Here is a 21,844-nt window from a genome sequence, read left to right as displayed (position 1 = left end):
GACCTGGCCTGAGGCCTGGGACCCAGGTTCTCACCCCCAGCTCCTTCTCAGACTTGTGCAAGTCTGGCCCTAGTTCTGGGGCCCCCCAACGCTCCCATGTGGAAGTTGAAGACAAGACTGAATGAGCCCCAAGCATCCCCGGAGGCTAAGATCTGGAAGCCCCGGACCGTCCCAGCTGAGGAAGGAAGAGTGGTAAATGCAGCTGCCCTCAGGCTCTTCGGGAATCCTACAGCTGCCCAACAGGACACTGGCCCCCGGCTGGTCCTGCTGACCGGCCGTCGGTGCAACAGGGCCCCAAGTCCATTAGAGGCTCCAGGGGCCTGTACGATGGTCCAGTCCAGCCTCCATCACATGACTCACGAGGTCCCACCTAGTGGGGTCTAGCCTCCCTCTCCCACCCTGCCCTCTCCTCTCTCCTCCGTGGCTTCCCCTTTCCAACACTGACCTTCTGCTCTCCCTCAAAAGTGCCATGTGATCTTGGTCCTGGTCCTGGCTCATGGCATGGCCTTCCTAGGAATGGTCTCCCGGCACTCTGTTCCCTGCCCCTAACCCTTCTCTCCCCTGCCTTCTCGCCCTCCCCTTCCATTGTCAGCTCTGCAAAGACACCGCACTAGCTAACCACCTTAGGCCGGAGATACCTGCTTTTCCTGAGTGTGAGACCACCTGGTCCCTGCGCTCGAGAAACTTAGCATCCAGGAGAGGGAATGGCGCCAACCCACAGGTACCAGGTCATTCATTCATTCTTCACCCAGGAAGTACTTTTTGAGGACCTACTGTGAGCGGACACCAGGGCTGAACCTAGGGCGGCTGCACCCCTGGGGCTAGAGACCTGGGGACCTGGGGGCACGGGAGGGTGCTTGTGCTACTTAGAAAAGTGCTGTGGGAATGTACGAGGAGATACCCTGATAAGGCTGGGCTGTGTGTTGCTGTTTTTTCTCCCACCCCCCAACCCAGAGAGCCTCATGAGTGGACTGGCCCACGGGAGGGGCTCGGTGAACGTGACCAAAGAGGACTGCACAAGGCACAGAGGTCTCATTCGAGCTTTGCAGGCTCAGGGTTGGTGGCGAGGTGAGGGGGTAGCGGGGGCAGGACGGTTGTGACCTGCAGGAGCCGGAGAGGCCTTTCTGGGGAGACTCTAGGAGCAGAGCCTTGGAGACGGGCCCTCTCTAGGTATGGTGAGGGCAAAGCTCGGGGTGGAGGAGCAGGGGCTGTGGTTGAAAACAGGGTAGGGTGGGGAAGGGGGCATCGGCACAAACTTTGGAGCTGAGGGTCTTGTCTGTGAATTCTATTTAGGAAAGATCCAGGCTGCCCACCTGGCCACCATCGTGCCTGGGACCCCCTAAGCCCCACTCTGGCTGGGGATGCCAAGGAGCCCCAGCTCTTGGGAGCAAGGAAAACTGTGTCTGTAGTCAAAGATGTGGGCGCCCTCCCCCGAGCCCCAGAGCATGGGGAGTGCCCTGGGCAGGGCTTGCCCAGGCCTGGCGCTCAGGCTGCGCCCTCTGCCCTGGGACGTCCCGTACCAAGAAGGACCTATTAAAGGGACAAAGGTCCTCACAGGGTGCAGGCACCCCAGCTCAGCCCTGGCAGCTGGCCCGGGTTCGGGCTGTGGCAGGAACCCCCACTCTCAGGGCAGAGAGGGAAAAAGCGGGGTCCTTGGGCTGTCTCCCTTCAGGTTCAGCCACCCAAGTTACGGGAGGCCAGGATGCCTCTTGGTAGTTTCTTCCCACAGGCAGGAGGCGGGTAAGTCTAGACCCTGCAGTCTAGCAGTCATGAGTCGGAATCTTGACTCTGTCCCTGAGCAGCTGCGTGATCTTGGGCAAGCTGCTTGACCTCTCTGAGCCTTAGTTGGCTCATCTCTGAGTAAAATGGGGTTAAGAATAATACCTATGATTTAAGATTTGTGGAGAAAATGCTCAGATACTTGCCACAGAGCCCATCCCCAAATAGGGGCTCGGTTAACAGTAGCTGTTCCTTGCTGTGTTTGGAGAGGGGGATGGACAGACGGACACCGCACGTGAGTCTCTAGGTCCCCAGAGGAAAGGAAGCAGCTCTGAGATACTTCGAGAGATGGGAGGCTTCATCCTTTCCCCAGACGACCCAAGGGAGCCAGCCGGGGGTGGGGTGATGAAAGTGGCCTCAGGTGCCTCGGGGCCGGACTGAGGTCTCCTGCCTGGGACTTGGGCTGCGGTATCGCTGAATCAGGGCGTGGGGCAATCAGCTGTTAGAAAGTGGAGTCGGGTTTATTATTGCTGAATGTTATCATCCCCGATAAGAACTAGATTAAAAGGAGGGAGGGGGAGGCAGAGGCGGGGTGAGGGGTGGGGGAGGAGCAAAGGGCAGCGTGGGTCTTGCTGAGCAAGCCCTCTGGCCCGCGCCTGGCGGGGACCCCGGAACCAAGCCCCTTCCTTGGAGACTCTGGGCAGAGCCTGGCGAGGGGGTTGCGGGCACCCGCCTGGTAGAACAGGGTGGGGCGGGGTGGGGGGCAGGGACTTTGCAAGCTGCGGGCTTGGCACAGGGACACAGCTCTCCCCGGCGCCGGCCATCATCGGGGGACTGCCTGCTTAAAGGACCCAAAGGAGGGACAGAACTGAATGCTGATCCTGGCTCCGCCCTATCAGCCGGGTGGCCGTGGGTAAGCCACTCCAGCTCTGCCGGCCGTGGTGTCCCCATCTGTCAACCACGCTGACGACTGCTCCTACTCCGAGGCTCAGGGGGAGGATTAACTGAAGTAAAGGAGGCAGCGCGCCTGTGACACAGAAACACTTCCTCCCTCCTCCCGCCAAGCCCTTTAGCGCGGCGGGACTGAGGGAGGCTCTGACACGGACACGGGCCTGCCCACGGCTTCCCTCGTCCCTTATCCCTCTCCCTCTTACCATCCCAAGGTCCTGGTCCTGAGACCGCTGACCCTCTGCCCCATTCATTCCAAAGCTTCCCGACCTTTCACCGCTGCCGCCCAAGGCGGGCAAGGTCCAGTAGTCCCATTTTACAGATAGAGAAACTGAACCCAGAGAGGATCGTGGTTCGCCCAAACACCACAGTTGGAATTGGGGACTCCTAGCTCTCTGTCCAGGGCACTTCGCCTTCTCGGCCAGCCTCCCTGCCCCTTTGGCACCTAGCGGTGGGGTGTGTGTGTGTGTGTGTGCTTGGCCTGGGAGGGCCCCAGACTCCTGGCTGGCGTGGCTGTGGGGCCCCTGCCCCTGGAGGTGTCTCTGCCCCAGGACAGGACTTCCCAGGACGGGCCCCACAGGCATTCCTTGCCATCAGGGAAGGCTATAAAAAGCAACACTTTTCAGCCCCAGAGTGTGACCTCTGCGACTTCACAGAATCCAGAGAAAAACAGAGATAACCTTGGGAAGGCCCGACCTTCCAGAGGAGTGGGGACAGGAAGGGGGCGCCCCTGGGCTTGGCTGGGGTTTAGGATGGGGCATGAGGGCATGGTCTAAAATGAAAAACAGAGCTTCTTGGTAGTAGTTAGAACAATAATTACTATTATTACCATTAATTATTAGTCAAATTATTATTAGTAGTAATAGTATTGCCACTGGATATTCAGGACTGGCCATGGGTTGGCCCTGTGAGCTGATGCCTGGGTCCTCCCGGCTGCCCATGACGTGGACACTTTTACTCTCTCATTTGACAGTCCAGGGGACTGAGGCTCAAAGAAAACCAGTGACCTGTCCAAGGTGACACCACGTCTGGATGCAGTCACCTCTGCCTTGTCTGCTCTTCCAACACTCACTCGTTCGGGCTCTGTTTGCCTGAAGACCTCCAGCCATGCTGTTCCCTCTGCCTCGAGGGCTTGTCCCTTTTCTCCCACCTCCTTATCCCTCAGACTGCGGCTGGAATGTCACTTCCCTGGTCTGTCCCTCCCACATACCCAGAACACCTACTGTAGGGCCAGCGCTGTTCCTGCCGCTGATGACACAGCAGCGAACGGCACTGACAGACTCCTCCGTCCTTGAGGGGCTGGTGTCCAGGGTAGACCAGAAAACCCTGAGCGTCTCTAGCCAGGGGAACCGTCCCCCTGCAGAGCTACTGCCCCACGCTTGGGGGACACAAATCGGCAAGATAAACTTAGTGTATCATCCTAATACATCACTTTCTTAAATTGGCCTGGGGCGGGGAATCATGGGGGCTTGTGGGAAGAAGCATTTTCTTTTATTTAAGCAGCACGGATCCCTTATGGGATAGCCTCTCAGACGTCTGTCAAATTTTTAATTTGGGGAGACCCCTGAGGCTTCACTGTCAGCTCTCCCAGGCTAGGGGTGCTCTTCGTGGCTCTTTGGGGGAGAAGGTTGGAGACCTCACATGCAAGGGATGCAGCTGTCCTAGCCTGAGAAAGCCAGGCATCTAGAGGCCTCTGGATCCCTCTGGCTGAGCCCAGAGCTTCGAGGTCAGGAGGATGTTGAGCGCCGGGGCTCAAGCTGGGGTTCTGCTCCTGCCTGCCGTTCAAGCCCTCACCCCTCTGGGTCTTCTCAGTCTTGTGGATAAAGCGATGCACTTGAACTAAAACTTCTTTGGGAGTCCAGCAGGCCCGAAAAACCTGTCTGACTCTAAGGCCAGAATTGGTTGACCCGCTCATGGGTCCCATGCCACCTCCCAGACCCCTCCCCGCGGTCTTCTCTCCCCCGCCCCACGCCCTGCTTCCCCATCCTCACCCCCGACCTGGTGGTACCTCCTGCCTGAGGCCGACTGAAGGCAAAGACCACCCCAGGCTCAGAGAGGAGAAAGAGAGGCAGGAGGAAGGTCACATTTCTGACTTGGCCCGCTGCCTGGTTTTCATTAGGCCCACTGCCTAATTTTCCTGGGCGGCACTTGCTTTCTTGGCTAGTCTCCCCTCTTTCTTAACCGTTTCAGAGGAAAGAGCTGTCACACCCCCGGCCCCCTTGCTGCCGCTGGTATCGTGGCCTGAAGTGTTTTCCTGCTGTGTCACCTCTGTGTCTCTTGCTGCCACGTCAGCCACATCTCCTGTCCCTGGAGTCCCCAGGCACAGAACAGCAGCTCGGATGTACCCAGACTTGAAGAATAACACTAATTATGACCATTAGCATTTATTGAGCACCTACTATGGGGCCAGGCTCTGTGAACTCGGTGACTTCCTCCAACGACCTCATGAAGTAAGGCTACCGTCATTGCTCCCATTTGAGCAATGGGAAAACTGAGGCTCACGGTTGTTACGCAATGGAGATGGGACCCCACATCAGTGCCACCACCCACCATGCCCTAGGGACTCCAAGAGCCTTCGAATATGCCTCTTCTGGTTAAGTGCACCTTTCCTCTACCCCTACACCCTTGTCTTCTGGATCTCTCCCTGTCTGCTCCAGAATGGGGATTAAGGGTAAAGGCCAAAAGCCCAGACACAATGCCTTTGAGGTACACACAACCTGTTTGAAAGGTGAAGGAGATGAGGCTGCTCAGGGAGGACTTTGGGGCCCCCAAAACCAGTTTCTGGGGCCAGGGAGGGGCTGGACCTCTTTCTGGGAGCAAGATCAGCTGAAGGTGGCCCCAAGGGGAAATCGAGTCACCTGGGAAAAGATGAGGAGCTTCACGGGGCGAAGCAGGTTGGAGAGGTCATGCTGGAAGCATGTCATTCCCATCAGGGGACTCCATGGGTGTGGAGCGGGGAAGAGGGGGCTTTTAACTCTGGCTGATGTCCTAGCTAGGTGGGGGGACTGTGGCCCCTCCATCAGAAGGGGGCGCGGGAACAGGCTGCTCCCACCAGCCGCAGTACTAGCCCCTTCCCCCCAGGAAGGGCTGCCCAGCTCTCCTGGGACCCAGCGCTCGGCAGGTACCAGTGGGGCTGCCCAGCTCCACTGCCAGGGCTGCGATAAAAATCCTGCAGTGATCTGCGTCAGAGAGAGAGAGAGAAGGGGAAAAACACCCTCCAGTGCCTGACATTCTTTTTAGGATGCCCATAAAAAATAATGTGACCTGTAAAACCGGCAAGCTGCTTCCCAGCCCATGACACGGGGGCCCCTACACCCCACTCCCACTCCCCAGGTCCACTCTCTCGCCCTCGGGCCGAGGGCATTACCCTGGGAATCCCTGAGGGTTCAGGCCTTCAGAGCGCTGGGGACCCTCAGGCCGGGGGAGAGAGCAACCCCAAACCACTGTGGTCTGCCCACGTGGGGCCCCTTCCTCCACTTCCTCCTCTGCACCCCCGCCCCTTCCCGGGGCCCTCGGGTCAGCAGAGCTGCTGCTGCCAGGCCAGGGGGCGGGAATGTGCTGGGACAGGTGTGTTCTGCTTTTGCTCTCTCGCTCTCCCAGGTGAGTCACCCCGTGGGAGTGTGTTGATGAATCCGAACCCGGGCTCTTTGTTTGGAGCTCCTGGGAATTCGCACACGGGGGCCAGACACCGGGGCCGTCTGCGGCCGGATGGCACCGAGAGCTGGGAGTCGGGAGCCGGAGGTGCTGGTCCCAGTCTTGCCACCAGCCGGCTGCTCGAAAACGTGTTCATTCGGAGACAATTCGGGTCTGGGTTTCTCTGCATTGAAAATGGGCATAACAATCGCATCCTTTGTAGTTTTGCTAGAAGGCAATAGAGTGGGTATGTTCTAGCGAGGGTAGTTTCTGGGATGGTGACGCTAACTGCCATTTCCTGAGTGTCTACTATGGCCCAAGCACTGAACCGACGTGGTTTACAGTCTACTCTCCCCGCAGCCCGAGGGGGTCTGTGAGACTACCATCCCTTCTGCTAAAGGAGGGGACCGAAGCTCAGAGAGGTTAAGTAACTCCCCTCAGGCCACAAGGCATACACCCAACGGCCACCCACAGTGGGAATTAAGGACATCCCTGCAAATACCAGGCACAGTGATCACAGCCGAGCCCCTTCCCTGCCCTGTAGGTGAGGCCAGTCCAGAATGAAACCAGGTGTTCCACTCCCCGGTTTCCCCTAGGCATGGCCTGCCCCTGCCAGCGACCTAATGGAAGTCACAGCTTCCTCCCAGTGCCCTGCCTCCCCAGCCCTGCCCCAACTCCCAGAGGCCTTAGCTTCTCCCAGCTCCCTCCCGTGGGCGGGCAGGGCTTAACGCTGTGTCCCAAAACCCAGAGGTACATGCGTCATGACTAGGGAGCCTTCCAGATCTGCCTCCGGAAGGGCCCACCGGCCAGATTTCCCAATTTCCTGAACTCCACATCTTCACCCTAGCCAGGGGAGTGAGAGCCTCCTTGGGTCCCCAAGGCTGTGGGAGGACAGACCCTGGGAACACCCTTCCTTGGTGGGGGCTGGAAATCTAAGTTGCGTTCATACTCTCCCTCAGGCACATTTCCTGGGTTTCATCCGTCATTTCTGAAGCCTTCAGCTGCGCAGTGAGGCAAGGCTTTAAATGCTCCCTTCCTGGGGTGCTGGGGGAGGCGGGGTAGCTCAGGCGGTTAAGCGTGGACTCTTTGATTCTTGGTTCACATCATGATCTCAGGGTCATGATCTCTGGGTCTCGAGATCAAGCCCTGATTCTAGCTCTGTGCTCAGCAGGGAGTCTGCTTGGGATTCTCTCTCTCCCTCTCTCTCTTTGCCCCTCCCACCTCCCTGCCCCTTGCACCTGAGCACACGCCCTCTCTAAAATAGATTAATAAATAAATCTTAAAAAATATAAATAAATGCTCCCTCCCGGGGCAGAAGCCCCTGGACCCACACTTCTGTCCTGCCTTACATTTCTCTAAGCATCTCGTTCCCTATGTGGCTTAGGAATTCCGCTGTCTCCTCGTGCCCTCAGAGTGACAAGACGACAATGGCAACGGGAGTCACGGTCGAGCATGTGTTCTGTATTAGATGCTTTCCAGACTGTCACTCACATCAGCCCCATTTTACGGATGAGGGAACAGAGATGTCCCGAGGGCAAATGACTTGCCTAAGGTCATAGAAAGAGTCAGTGGCAGAGCCAGGATTCAGAACCCACATCTTTGGACACAAAGGCTCCGGCTTTTAACCACCAAGGTTGCTTCCAGCTCCAGCGGCTGGCAAGTCTTTTGCTGATCCTGTCTGCGTGCAGAACGGCCTGGTATACAGCAGGGGTCCGACCAGTGCTTACAGAGAGGATGAATGTACTGAGAGGTTTTTGAATGTGTGCAGATGGGTGAGTGAATCAGCAAGGGAATGAATGAATGACCTCAGCTCTCCCCATAACCGTGAGAGACGAGCAGCACTAATCCTCGTGCATCAGATGAGGAAATTGAGGCTCAGAGAGGGAAAGCAACATGCTTGGGGTCACCCGGTGAGCTGAGGCAGAGACGACGATCAAGCCTCCTGACCCCTCCCCCAGGAGCCCTTCCCATCTCTCTCCTCCGGTTGTCCCAGCCGCACTCTGGGCCCGGCTCTGCCTCCCATCTCCGAGGCAGGCTGCAGGCACAGCGTCTTTAAGCTGCCCTTTGAGGGACGAGCCAAGGAGGGGGCTGGGGAGGGGGCCTCCACCCAGCACGCAGGGCAAGGAGCCCAAACCTGTCCGTCTGAGATGGGGTCAGTGCGGGGGGTCTTTCTCTGCAAGCACTTACGGCACAATTGATGGGAGAAGCTCTCATCAAACAAGGGACAAATCATAAAGTTCGGGAGATGGAAATTAGGCACGGACAAACGACCCAGGTGCAAGGGAGAGATTTATGGGGGAGGCTGTATTCTAGCTAATGATTTCTGCTAATGATTCTCCGAAGTGTACAGTGGCACAGAGCCCGCGCTCCATGGGGTGACGTGAACCCTGCGGGCCAGATGAAGGACATTCCTGGGGAGACAGGGATGGCAAGGGGTGATGAAGAATGACAGAGGCACCCCCAGATCCCCGGCGCCCCCTCCCTCGGCAGTGGCCGGAGGGGATACGGGTTCTTGGGGTGTGAACGGGCTCGGCCGGAGATTAATCGCTCGACCCGGCTCTTTGGCTCTTTCTCCGCTTGCCCTGAAAGTGCCTCCCGGCCTGGCAGCTCTGAGCGTTGGCGGGGTCTGCCCACTGCTGACACACACATTTTCAGAGCCCACCACCATCTTTCATTCCACCAGCCCCCCTCGCAGACGCAGGGTTCTGGCTGCAAACGGTCCCGCCCTCCTCCTCAGTCCTCCCCTCTGGAAGAGCCGTCTTCTCAAAAATGCCACCTGCCCCGACTTCATGACCCTTCTTGTCTACCCTCAAGGGTCAGTGCCATGCAGGTGGCCACCTCCACCGTGGCAAGGTTGGGGGGGGGGCGCTCCGCCGGCCTCTGGTTCTGGGGCACCTGGCCCTTCTCTGTTTTCCTCCACCACCTGAGCTAGGGACACTGACCCTCTTGGTTGGGACAGTCCCTCCCCAATTTACCTTCAGTCCTACTTACGGCCGACCACATCCCGACCTCCTGGTTCTGCAGGGCAGGGCCCTCAGGAACAGCAAGGCTCTGCCTTTCAAATCCATGACCAGAGAACATTCACAGTACTTAATTCACGGGGGTCAAATCACCAGGGAATTCCATTCTTAGAATCCCTCTGTTTTCTGACTTCTTCTCGATGAGCGTGTGTGTGCCTATTTTTTTTTTTTTAAGCGAAGAATGAAAAGGTGAAGATGAGCAGCTGTGAGAAAGAAGGAATGGAGTCCCCCCCACGTCACCGCTCGGCCTGCTTCTGCCTTGGCTTTGCCGTGCTGGGCCCCCACCAGATGCCCAGGACTGGCTCACACCCACGAGCTCACAAATTCCTCACATTGGCTCTAAAAGAGGGGTTTACTAGTTCCCCCATTTTTCAGATGGGAAAATTGAGGTTCATCAAGGTAAAGCGCTTATTCAAGTCCTCATGGTTCATAGATGGCCCCAGGTGATGCTTCAGCCCAGGTCTCCTGCATTCACACCCAGGCTACTTCCACGGCGTCGAACCCTTGCCCACCACCGGCACCATCGTGGCCTGTGAGCTGAGACCCTTCTTGGGGGAAGGAGCTGGAGGAGCACAGCGGGAGGTGGAGGCCGAGACGCCTGGCTGGACGGGCCAGAGGGGAAGCAATTTCCATGTGCAGCATGAAGGAGTTGGTTAATTACAGCCCGGCAAGGACCCCTGTCTGGTGACCCCCATTGAAAGCTACCTAAATGTAGCTTTCAATGGCCACCGAGAAATGTTCAGAATACATTGGAAGCCAAAAAGGCAGGTCTGAACACTGTGAGACAGATTGTCCTGTTTCCACCAGTGGAGAAAGACCTCTGTGGGCACGGAGGTAGAGAGTCAGCACCCCCTTCCCCCACGGCAGCCACAAGGAGGGAAGATTTGGGGGGAGTTTTACTTCTGTGTCACCCGAGCCTCATGCGACAAACATACGTGGCCTTAACAATCACGGGGTGGGGAGCTCAGCAAAGCGACTTTCATCCGGAAAACAAGAAGAGAAGTAGCCCCGGGAGTGGGCCAGAGGCGATGTCCGGTTGGGGACCTTGTGTTGGAGCCCCGGTTCCAGCTGTGTTTGTCACTTGTCCTCAGAGCATCACTCCTGACCGTGGGGGAGGGATTTCTCCTTGAAATCCACTCTCCCCCACAGCCTGTCCTCCTTGGCCCAACTGCCACCCCCTCCGGGTGTGAGCAAAGGCCAGAGTGAAAACGAGACATGAAACTCGAACCTGGGTAACCAGCGTGGCGCTGATGGTGGATAAGGAGGGCTCACCGCTCACCAGCTGGGCGCCCCCCACCCTGGGAGCCGCCCCTTCCCTCTTGTCACCTTCCCCCTGCATCCCAGGCCCTGTGTGGGGATGTGACGCCAGGATTGCCCCCCCCACCCCTCCACTGCGATCGCAGACTGAGAGACGCCGGTTATCCTGCACGGCCCTGTGGACTCAGGCAGCAGCTCTAGAAGGCGCCTGTGACAATGAGCAAGTCCATCCATGTAACTGGCGGGAGAGATCCGATTGGCTGCTGAGAGAACAGAGCCCTGGTGGGCTTGGACCTGGGACAGGGACGTGGGGTTCCCCGGCCAGGGCACTCGCACAGGAGGGAGGACCCCTAGAGAGCTAGGAGGGCGTGATGCATGCCAACTGCACAAAGCATCATGGGAAAATCTCACGCTCTGCCACCAGAGCGACACAGCTGAGATCCCTGCCTGACGTCGCCTAGCTCTGCAACTTTGGGCCAGCCACTCACCTTCTCTGAGCCTCCTTTCCATCCCCCGTAAAATGGGATAATAATCATAACAACCTCGCCTGGCATATAGAGCGATTAGACTCAATGCACGCAAAGAGGTGTGTAACTGGTAAGTCCTCAAGAAATGAAGCTATTACTGTTGTCATCGAACGTGGAGACAGAAGGCCTAGGAGTCCCAGAGCGCGCTTGTCTGGCGTAGGAGGAATCTGGGGCTGAGTAGTCGCAGTGTTGGCCTGGCCCACCCAATGACAGGGTGGGGGTGCGGAGGTGAGAACAGGAAGAGGAGGGGCGCCTGGGTGGCTCAGTGGGTTAAAACCTCTGCCTTCAGCTCAGGTCATGATCCCAGGGTCCTGGGATCAGGCCCCGCATTGGGCTCTCTGCTCAGCAGGGAGCCTGCTTCCTCCTCTCTCTCAGCCTGCCTCTCTACCTACTTGTGATCTCTGTCTGTCAAATAAATAAATAAATAATCTAAAAAAAAAAAAAAAAAAGAACAGGAAGAGGAAGGGGAAGGGGAGTCACTGCGGTGATGACAGAGATAAAGATGTGTCCTGATCTTACCCCATTTGGGTCACCAGCTGCACCCCAGGGGTGATGACTCAACTAGTGAGGAAAAGTCCCCACCCAAAGACTCGTCCCACAGGCTGTGGCCCAGTCCCATGGGCACAACAGACACACGCCAGGGAGGCCCATGGAGTGATGCCCAGGGTCATCAGTCTGCCCCATGGCTCACACATCCCCTCGTCTCTTTACCCCCAGCGGGGGCTGAGGACCAGGAGCTGGCTAAGTGACTTCCCTGAGACGGGGCAGACGCAAAGACAGGAAGGGGTTTTCGGGACGACACAGCAAGTCCCGTCGGCTTCATCTCATTCACACCCAGAGAGGTCAAGTCACCTGCCCAAGGTTCCACAGTCAGCCAAGGTCCATGTTAGAGCCGAGAAGCCAAGATCTTGCCTGTGATGGCAGGATGCCCAGAGTCTGGCTGGAGATGGCACTGGTCTGAGTCGTTTTACTCCTACAACCCGAGAACCATGGAATGTTCGGCAGGAGTGGCCCTGGGGGCCCTGGTGTTCAGAGGATGCTTCCGCAAGGCTCCCAAGGACCATCCATGGGTGTTTTCACTGCAGACCCGGCCCCGGGAGTGAGAGACGGACAATCCCACTTATCCACATGCCCTTGGGGACTCGCCTCATCGCTGAGCTCCCCAAGCGCGGCTCCTTCCACTGGGAACAGCTCGTTCTTGCCTCCACAGCCCCTCTGCACCCCTGTTTAAAGTTCTTGTCCTCCTCCAGGCAGCCTCCCTGAGCCATTATGGACCTCAGGCCCCGTGCCCCGGACGCAACGTCCCTGACTCTGGGGGATGGGTTACTTCTTCAGCCTTTTTTCTCCTTTTCTCCAAGGGTGTGTGTGTGTGTGTGTGTGTGTGTGTGTGTGTGTGTATCACCTCGTTGGTTTCTTCATGGCATTTACCACTGCGTGTGCCTGTCTTATCCCCCAACGAGGCTCGAAGCTCCCAGAGAGAAGCAACCATGTCATCACTGTCCTCCATCCCCAACCCCCCAGAAGGGCCCTTGCCCACCACAGGAGGGTTCCAGCACCCTCCTGGGACTCACAGACCAGGTCCTCCTTGCTCTAAGCAAAAGTAACTCTTTTAAGGGGCTGATCCAGCGCTCAGGGATGGGGAGGATCTTTCACTTTTAAGAAAGTCTTTGCTTTAGAGAAGGATACTGGCAGAGGCTCAAACGGCCAGCTCTCCCCGCACCTGCCAAATGTATTGTCTGCAGAGATCCCCCCACGCTCTGAGAGTCTTGGGCTGGGTTCACCAGCAGCCTGAGAAACCCACATACCTACCTGCTCTTTGGTGTGGCATTCAAGGCCTTCCCCTGTCTAGCGCCCCTGTGCCTTTCTTAATAGAAAGAAAAATGACGGTGGTTGACATTTGCCAAGTGCTTACTCTGGGGGGACAGCTGACATCGTTGTCACTCGTTCATTCCTCAGATGACTCTCCGATGAATTTTCCTCTGTCATTCTCACTGTAGAGAGGGAGACAGAAAATCTAAAAGGTCCAGGAAGGGGCTGGGACTTGAGCCCCGTTTGCTGGGTGTCCCCTGGCACAGTCCTAATCCCAGGGCCACACAAGTCCCCGTAGCGGCAGCCTCTCCTACCAGCAAGCTGGCAGCCCTGTCAAGGCCGGCCAGAAGCCTCAGTATACACCCTGCCTGAAAGTTCTCCCCCTGCTTGTCCTGAGGCCCACCTCCTCTTTATCTTTGCTGAGCCAGCTCGAACGTCACCTGCCACCCAGAACTAGGGCCACTGTGGCGGCCCTGAGTTCAGATCCTTGTGTGACACCAAGTACACAGCCCGAGGGTTGCCTATGTCTGTCACCCTTGCTGAACCAGGAGACCAGCCATGCCATCAGGATGACTCAGACCCGCTCGGATACTCAGCTGATAGCGTACACATACTAGACCCCAGGACTCATGGTGAACAAGACAGACAAGGCCTTGAACTGCTGGAGCCCAAACCCGAGAAGGAGACGCAGGCAATACATGTGTCGACAAGATCGTTTCAGATAGCCACGAGCAAACGAGGTGATGTTCCGGAGAGAACCTCAGCAGGCAGACGTCACTCCGGCCTTTAGCGAGTGAGTCCCGCTCTGAGCCTGAGTCGGCCCTGATGTTCGGCCACATCTGTCACTCACTCACCCACTGACTCACTCATTCATTTGTGGACTCATTGAATCACTAGTTCACCGAGCGCAGACTGCGCGGGGTGTTGCCTTTCAGCGCCCCGGGCTGTCTCTGCGGGCGGCAAACCTGCTCCGAGTCCCCATGAGCCCAGGGAGACTGAGGCCAGGGCGGGGAGAGAGCCAGGGGGTGCTCCATGGTCTAGACCATCTCCACTCCCTCTGATCAGTCATGCTTCCTAATTCAATAAGGTGAGAAGGAGCATAATTTGATCATATTTGTTTTGCATCACTGCAAAAACAGAAAATGAAGGGCTGCAGAGCCGCGCCAATTTACTTCATCCGACCTTGATTAAAAGAAAATTAATTGTCGCATCTCTCAGGATATCACAGGCAGCAGCCAATGGCTCTCCAGGATACCACAAAGAGAGGGAAAGGCAGCGCGAGAGGCTCCGTGCCCTTTTCTCTAACCACTTCCAGCCCGGCTGGCAGCAGACATCCAAGCTGCTGTGGCCTCGTGCAGCGCGGGCGACTGATGGCGAAGGGGTGGGGGCGGGCGAGCGGGGTGTCCGTGAGCCCTTCCTCTTCCCTCCCACCCACTTGGGGTTCTTGTGCACCCCCATGCCTGCCCACTGCCCAGAAAAGATTCTGTGGGCTGGAGCCCTACCCCAAAAGCCCTCTGGGGCTCTCCTCTCTCCCCAAAGTTGGCAGATGTCCTGGGGAGACGCTCCCCCCAGAAGGGGCCTCCCAAAGAGCCAGGCCCCCTCGGGCTTACCCCACCCCCACTGCAGGCTGCCCAGCCCAGCTCAGAGAGGGAAGAAAGGAGGGAGGGGGCTTGGTGCTGCCCGAGTGAGCCAGGGCAGGGGGGCGGCTGGTGTCAGTGGGGAGAGCATCTCATGAAAAGTTAATGCCCCCTTGCAGGTTGTTGATTTTTGTTTGTTTTTCTCTTTTTGCCAGAAGAGAAGCCTCTTTCATTAGCCCAGACTGTCATTACCCAGCATTAAATTTTCATAGAGCGGGCGGGAGGCCGGGCAAGGGGAGGCAGGCAGGGGGAGTAGGCTGGGGGGTCCCTTGGCTGGGTCTGCTGGGGGCTAAGACTGGCTCCCCTGGGTTCCAGGCTGCACGCTACCAGGTCTTCATAATCATAATGGCTTTTCTCTGTCCCCACTAGGTATTCAATATGACACGGACTGTATTGCCTTTGATCTTCCTAACGCCCCTATGGGGTGTGTCCAGTGATTATCCCCATTCTACAGACGAGAAACTGAGGCTCAGACCCCTTGTGTCTCTTGCCCATTACAGCCAGCAAGTGATGGTGTCACTGATACGGGCTCAGAGGCAAAGAGAGGACCAGGGAGGTGGTGGGTTTGGAGGGGCTGGGGGCACAGACCTCAGGCAGGGACTCAGGGTGTGGCTGGGGTGCTCTACCATGGGAAGAGCAGCGGGAACCTAGCCCCTAGCTCGACCCCTGGTGGCGGGTGGGCTGCGGCTCAGCCAGGCGAGGGTCCTTGCTCGGGGAGCCCGTGCCCCGCCAGGCAGGTGTCAGAGCCCTCACAATGGTGCACCTGGCGTGGGCGCCAGGCCTGCCCATTCAGCCCTGAACAATCACTGCTCCGCAGCCGCCGGCCCAGCGGCCTCCAGGGGCGGGAGGACAGGAGGGCAGCAGATGGGCCCCGGGTGTCAGATTTCCAGTCCCGGGGTTTGGGGGTGGGGGGCGGCCCAGGATGGGTTGGGGGAGGGGTCAGGCTCCTCCCCACCCTTCAGCCGCTCCTCCCAACCTCGGGTCCCTGAGGGAGAGTAGGAGGGACAGAATTAGGGGTTGGGGGGGGGGACTGTCAGCCCACCACCACTGCCACCTAGAGCAGGGCAGAGGGGGAACACCGGCCCCAGGCCAGACTGGGCTGACTGGAGGAACTGGTGGGCTTCTCGCGGTGCTGGGGAATCCAGAGAAGGCTGTACTCTGGCTCAAGGTACCACCCACTGGAGCAGTGCACAGAACCACTCTGGGCCTCAGTTTCTTCATCTGTAAAATGGGTGTCTACTCACTAAATATACACAGAGCACTTGCTATGTGCCTGGCACAGCCCTGGGCACGAGATGAGCAACAATGGGGTGAAAAAACAGATCCAAGTCCCCGCCCCACAGAGCTCACATCCTAGTGTAAGAGACAGACAATGGTCAAGACAAAGAAATTAATTACCTCGCAGGATTAGGAGGGAAGCCAAGGAAGGGCAATGAGGGGTTACAACTTGAAACAGGAGATCAATCCCCAAAAAAGTCTGGAGCGACCCAGGCAGATCTGAGGGAAAGGCATTCCTGGCAGAGGGAATGGCAGGTGGCTGGTGAGAGTGCCTGTTCATAGGATTTGGGGCGGGGGGAGCTAGAGAAGGGGACGCAGGTGAAGTGCTTAGAACAAACAACGTGCTAACAACAGCGCTGATGATGACTCTTGTCACACTCCTTTGCAGATGCATTTATCCAGCGCATGGCCTCTGAGCCCCAGAAATGTAGACTCGTCACCCCCATTTTCCAGATGAGAACACTGAGGCTCGAGAAGGGGAGCACCCCGTCAGTCATGGCCCAGGTGCTGGGTGCTGAGCTCCCCTGTCCCGGGTCAGGGGTGAGGACATGGTGCCGTCAAGACCACCCCAGCGCTGCGGAACCAGACAGAGAACAGGACGGGGAAGGTGGGGAAAGGGCGGGGAAGTAGCTGGTGCGGGTGTGGCCCATCTCTGGAGGGGTCTCCAGTGTGTTTCCTCCCCGTGCAGCTTGGGAGACCTTCCTTGTGGCTCTGAGCTTGGCTCTGAGGCACCAGGTGCCTGTCGGGGTGGATTCAGGAGGATCTTAGAAGGAACAGGAGAGAGTCCAACCTTCTCCTGTTACGGAAGGGGAAACCGCAGCCCCGAGGATGCCTTTGGAAAAGCCCCTGCCCATCCCTGGGCTCAGCGACTGCCTCTGTGCCATGAGGCTGGGGCCGTTGTGAGTAGAAAGTACCCCTGGCTGGAGGGGTCGAAGGGATTCCCTTCATCTAAGGCCCAGAAGGAGGAGCCTCAGAGATCAAGTCTCTGCCGTGGGCCTGGCATGCCTGGGAGGGTTTTTGGGCGGAGAAAGCCCTCCCGGTGAGCAAGTGAAGGCTCCTGCACACCCCGGGGCCAAGCGCAGGGCGCCTGGCCCCCGAAGCAGATGGGGACCGAGGAGAGGCTGCAAAAGGTGGCTTGCCTGCTACGCCTATATTGGCTGCGGTGGCCTCATTTCCTTGGGGGACAAGCCATCAAGATTTCTCCTTGGAGGGATGTCATGCAGGCTGCAAGGCCCTTTGCTGGGCCAGGAGAGGGCCGCCGGCAGACACGGGGTGTCCCAGAGACCTGGCTTAAACCCGAGCTCTGCCCCTTGCTCGCCCTTGGGGGTTGGGGGGAGGACTTGCTGAGAGTGCACACTGGGTCCTTGCCCAGCCTGGCCACGGGGTCAGCGTGGGCACTGTCGTTAGTGCTCCGTGACCTGGGAGTGCCGAGCCAGCCAGGAAGGGTCAGGGGCTCAAAGCGTTCAGGGCGTCACCCAAGGTGACAGAGCCCAAAGTGCAGGAGTCAGGATTTGAATTCAGGTCCGTGTTGTTCCTGGGCCCTTGGCCGCTTCTCTGGTGCACAGCGTGGAGGGCAAGGCCCAGGGGAAGGCCAGGGCAATGAGGCGGCTCTCAGGCCCCTCCAAGGCCCAGCAGGTCCCCAGGGACTCCCCCACTGGTGGGCTTGGGTCCTGCTGGTGCCAGCAGATGAGGGAGGAGGGCACCCCGCTCCCCTCCACGCCTCCCCCTGAGCTTGGCTGGGTTCCTTCTCTCCCATCCCCCACATACTCATTCTAGGAACAAAGGCAAGGCGGGCACACCCCCACTCCTGGCGGTGCTGGTTATCTAATTCTCTACCCCGCAATTACTACTTCCGGAGGGAGGAATTCCCAGGGAGCACCCACCCTCTTGTCTGTCCCAGAGGCCGTCGGGGGTGTTTTTAGTGGGGGGGGTCCCCATCCATTCAGGGAAACCCATGGGGCGCCACGCTGGGTCCTGACGGCCGGCCTCCTGGGCAGCCTCCAAGAAGCAGCCCTCCCGTCGTCCGTCTCTGTAGGTCAGTCAGTAGCTTGGTCTGTCTGTCTGTCGGTTGGTCTGAGCACCCAGTCTGCCCACGGCCCCACCCAGCTGCCTCTCCCAGGACCCCGGACTCTTGGCCTGGATGGGTTATAGGTCCATAGGTTCCCACGAGTTCAAGGTTAGGTGTGTGCAGGCGTGCGAGTGGGTGTGTGCTAACATGTGCAAGTGATTGTGTGTGCGGACAACTGTGCTACGGGGTGAGTGTGTGTGAATGTGCAGATACAAAGATGTGACTGTGTGTAGGTACATGCGACAAAGTGAAAGTGTGCAGAGATGTCTGTGAACACTTACGTGGGTAACACAAATTATTGCCTAAGTGAGTGTGACAGGGTGTGGCTGAGTGTGGACAGGGTCAGCTGAGGCCGGAGCAGGAGGAGGAGGGCCGCTCCCTATCAGGGGAGCGGGCTGGGCCCCGCAGTGGGGAGGAGGGGAGATGGCCCCCAGGCTAGCAGGCAGGGACCTCGGAACTAGGTGCAGCCAGAGGCCTGCTTCCTCCCGCGGCTGGAGCTCCCATCCTTCCTGTGAGAGGGAAGGAAGTGCTCACCTAGGGCAGGTCGGGCTGGCTGCAGATGCAAAAAGCCTCCGTGCTGATTTGCATCTTTCATTTGCATATATTTCCATAAGGCCTACTGATTGGTTATTTGAAAGCCCCCCTCCCCAACCCCTGCCTGCTTGCGAGGGCCCTGCTTGGAAAAAGAAGCAAGATTGGGTTCTGCTTGACAGAGGGCTCAAGCTGACCCACCACAAGCCTGGTCTGGGTGGGGTCGGGGGCTCAGGGCCTTAGGGACTCCTCACTAGCGCAGAGCAAGTAACAGTCTTCAGGTCTCCCGACATCTAGAAGGTGCTCCCTGGCTCTCCCGTCTATGAATGAGCGAAGGCATGAATAGGGCAAAGCAGTCTTAGATCTTCAAGTGGGGTCTAGGGGATGAGATCCCCAGAAGCTCTAAGCTGGGGCCTGGTCCCCTGGGCCGGTGAGGCCAGCCCTGGGGAGGCGGCTGGGGAGACCCGAGGGCTGCTAGTCAGGACCCTGCCTCTGGCTTTGCCTCCTGCCTCCCCACCATCCCTTTGCCTTCCCTCCAGTCCTCGATACTAAGATGGGATCCAGAGCCATGACTTCCTCTCTCCAGATCAGGCCCAGATGCCTGGTCATGCATTTTTGAAAACCCTTTCTGTTTGCCCCCTGGCCTTGGAGTCTCCCAGTCGCCCAGAGGGCGGGTAGCAAGAGTGGGCCAATTCTCAGGGAGGAGGGAAAACGTGAGATGCCCGCAGAGGGGTGTGTGTGTGTGTGTGTGTGTGTGTGTGTGTGTGTTGGTGTGTACACAACTGATATGCCTGTGAGCACAAGAGTGTGGCGAGTCAAAGGCCCGCTTACTGTGCGTGTGTGCGCGACACAGTCTCCGCGGGCGGGGGAGGGAGCGGACGTGCATCCCGGGCGTGGCTCGTTTGCGGACCTGCGGGTCTGGGGGCTCAGGGCTTCATCCGTGGGCCGTGCACGCGTGCTCAGTAACATGTCAGGGAAAAATACAAGTTTTCAACATGAAAGGCCTCCATGCCCCTTCCCATCACCTAAATCGCCTAATTTTTCCTTATGGTGAACTACTCGCGACACAAATTGGCCATGCTTCTTTTCTCAGCAAAACCTCACACACGTGCGTGTGTAAGCACGGGTCCCCGAGCGGCTGTATCGCAGATGTGTGCCCTTCTGTGTAAGCACGTGAGAAATGAATGCGTGCACGCACACCCACCCAGAGGGACTGCAAACACGCTCACGTTCACACCCACGGGGGCTCTGTCCTGGTTTGGGCGCACGCCCCACCGCAGGCACAGCCTGCCCGTATGCCTCTATGTGGGGCTCCTGTGCGAGTGCTGGGCAGGTGTGCACATGTGGGCACGGGTGGGTGTGCGAGGGCTCCGTGGCTGCGCCTGCACACGGGCGTGGGCACACAGGGTGTGCATGACCGTGGGCAGTGGGTGTGTGTACGATTCAGCGCGTGTTTGCACATCGGGAGTCGGGGATGTTTAGTAATGAAATCCCTTTTCATCCTCCCGCACCTGTCTCCTTCTGAAAGCTGAGAGAACAGACGTCAAACGGGACAAGGGCTGGATTGAATACAGTCCGGCCTGAAATATTTATTAGCTCGCGACTCCGCTCAATAGAGGAGGAGGAAGGCCAGCTAGTCCACCCAGCAGGGCTCACAGCGGGGACATTTTCCAACAGGGACTTATATTTCAGCGACGCCCCACTCTGTCCAAAAATGGGAGAGTTTTCATCGGGCCCGTGTGGGGTTCTCTAGCCCTCCCGTTAAGGACCCACAGGCCAGAGAGCAAACCTGAGCGCTCACCCTCTGTCACCCCCTCGCCCCCCCTCCTGGGGGCCCCTCCTCAGGCAAAGTCCTGAAGAGCCTGTGGGTAGTCACACTGGCCCTTGCCAGCACGGTCCTTGGGGCCCTCACTATGTCCCCGGCTCCGCGCCTGGGGTTGTCCCTATGCTCTCTCATCTGATCATCACAAAAACTCAATGAGCTAAGTGTCAGCCAAGCCACTAGGCTAGTCGGGAGCATTTAACAGAGAAGGGAACCGAGGTTCAGAGTAATGAAGTAACTTGCTCAAGGTCACAAGCTGCTTAGTGGTGAAGCCAGGATTTGAACCCAGGAAATCAGGCCCCCAAGGGCAAACTGTCAAATGTTACACCTGTTGCCTCCTACGTGAACCAGCGGGGCCCACTGTGTGCACTGAGCTCAGAAGCATTCCGAGGCTGTATCTGAGGTCAGTGAGGAAGAGTACAGCGATGCGTCCGTGATGTCTGCCATGGTGGCGGAGATGGCTCTGTGTGAGCTGTCCCCAATTCTCACCACCCTCCACAACCCGCTCATCATGAAGTCTTCTCTTCCTATAAATGGTAACTCAGTGCCTCTTGACTGCCAGGCCAAAGCTCTGTTGAAGTCTTCCTCTCCTGTCCTTTCCCTCTACCCCACATCCAACCCCTAGGCAAATCCTGGTGTCTCTACTTTCAAAAGGTACGTATCCAGACTCCCGCCACCTCTCCCCAACTGCATGGATGTCGCCCTAGTTTGGGTCACTAACATTTCCCCCTTGGATTATTGCAATGGCTCCCCAGTCCCCCTCCTGTCAATCTTGCCCCGCAAGGTCCAGAGAGAACCTTCTAAAACCCTATTCAGTTCTGCCATTCCTCTAAGTCCTCCAAGATCCCCATCTTCCCCAGTGTAAAAGCCAAGTCTTGACCTTGTCCACAAAACCCAAACTCACAGACCTCATGTGCTGATCTAAGCCCAGCTCATTCCCGTTACATTGGCTGGCTTGTTCTTCCTTGAACACTCCAGGCATGGTCCTTTTAGGGCCTTTGGCCATCCTCTTCTTCTGCCTGGAATCTCTTTCCCCAGACACCCGTCCATGCCTCTTGCTCCCTTGTCTCCTATAGGCTCTACTCCAATGTCACGTTATCAGAAGCACCCTACGGAACACTTCCTTCCCCTGAGTCTGGCACTCCCTTTCCCCCTTATCTTATTTAATTGTTCTCCTTAGCTTTTATTTGACATTCTATATATTTGTTATTTTCATCTGTTTCAATAGTTGGCAAATACTTATTGAACATTCGTGCCGAGCTCTGTTCTTCCACCACAAAGTAGTTTTCAGCAATTTGCCTATGATGTCCCCAGGTGTCTTTCTCTTGGGGTTCATGAAGCTTTTGAGGATTAGAGGGGTTAAGAGTTTCATCAAATTTCGAAAAAATTCAGCAATATTTCTTCAAATATCTTTTCCTACCATCTCCTTCTGGAACTCGATTACATGTATGTTAGACCTCTTGGTGTTTTCCCACAGGTCCCTGAGGCTCTGTTATGTCTTCCCACCACCCCCAAGTTGTCTTCCCCTCTGCATTTTATTTTAGGTCATTTCTACTGTGAATCTCTAAAGTCAATGAATTTGAAAACTTTTTTTT

This window comes from Mustela erminea, chromosome 10, assembly GCF_009829155.1.
Source record: "Mustela erminea isolate mMusErm1 chromosome 10, mMusErm1.Pri, whole genome shotgun sequence".
NCBI classification, from domain to species: Eukaryota; Metazoa; Chordata; class Mammalia; order Carnivora; family Mustelidae; genus Mustela; species Mustela erminea.
This window is presented reverse-complemented; position numbering follows the sequence as displayed.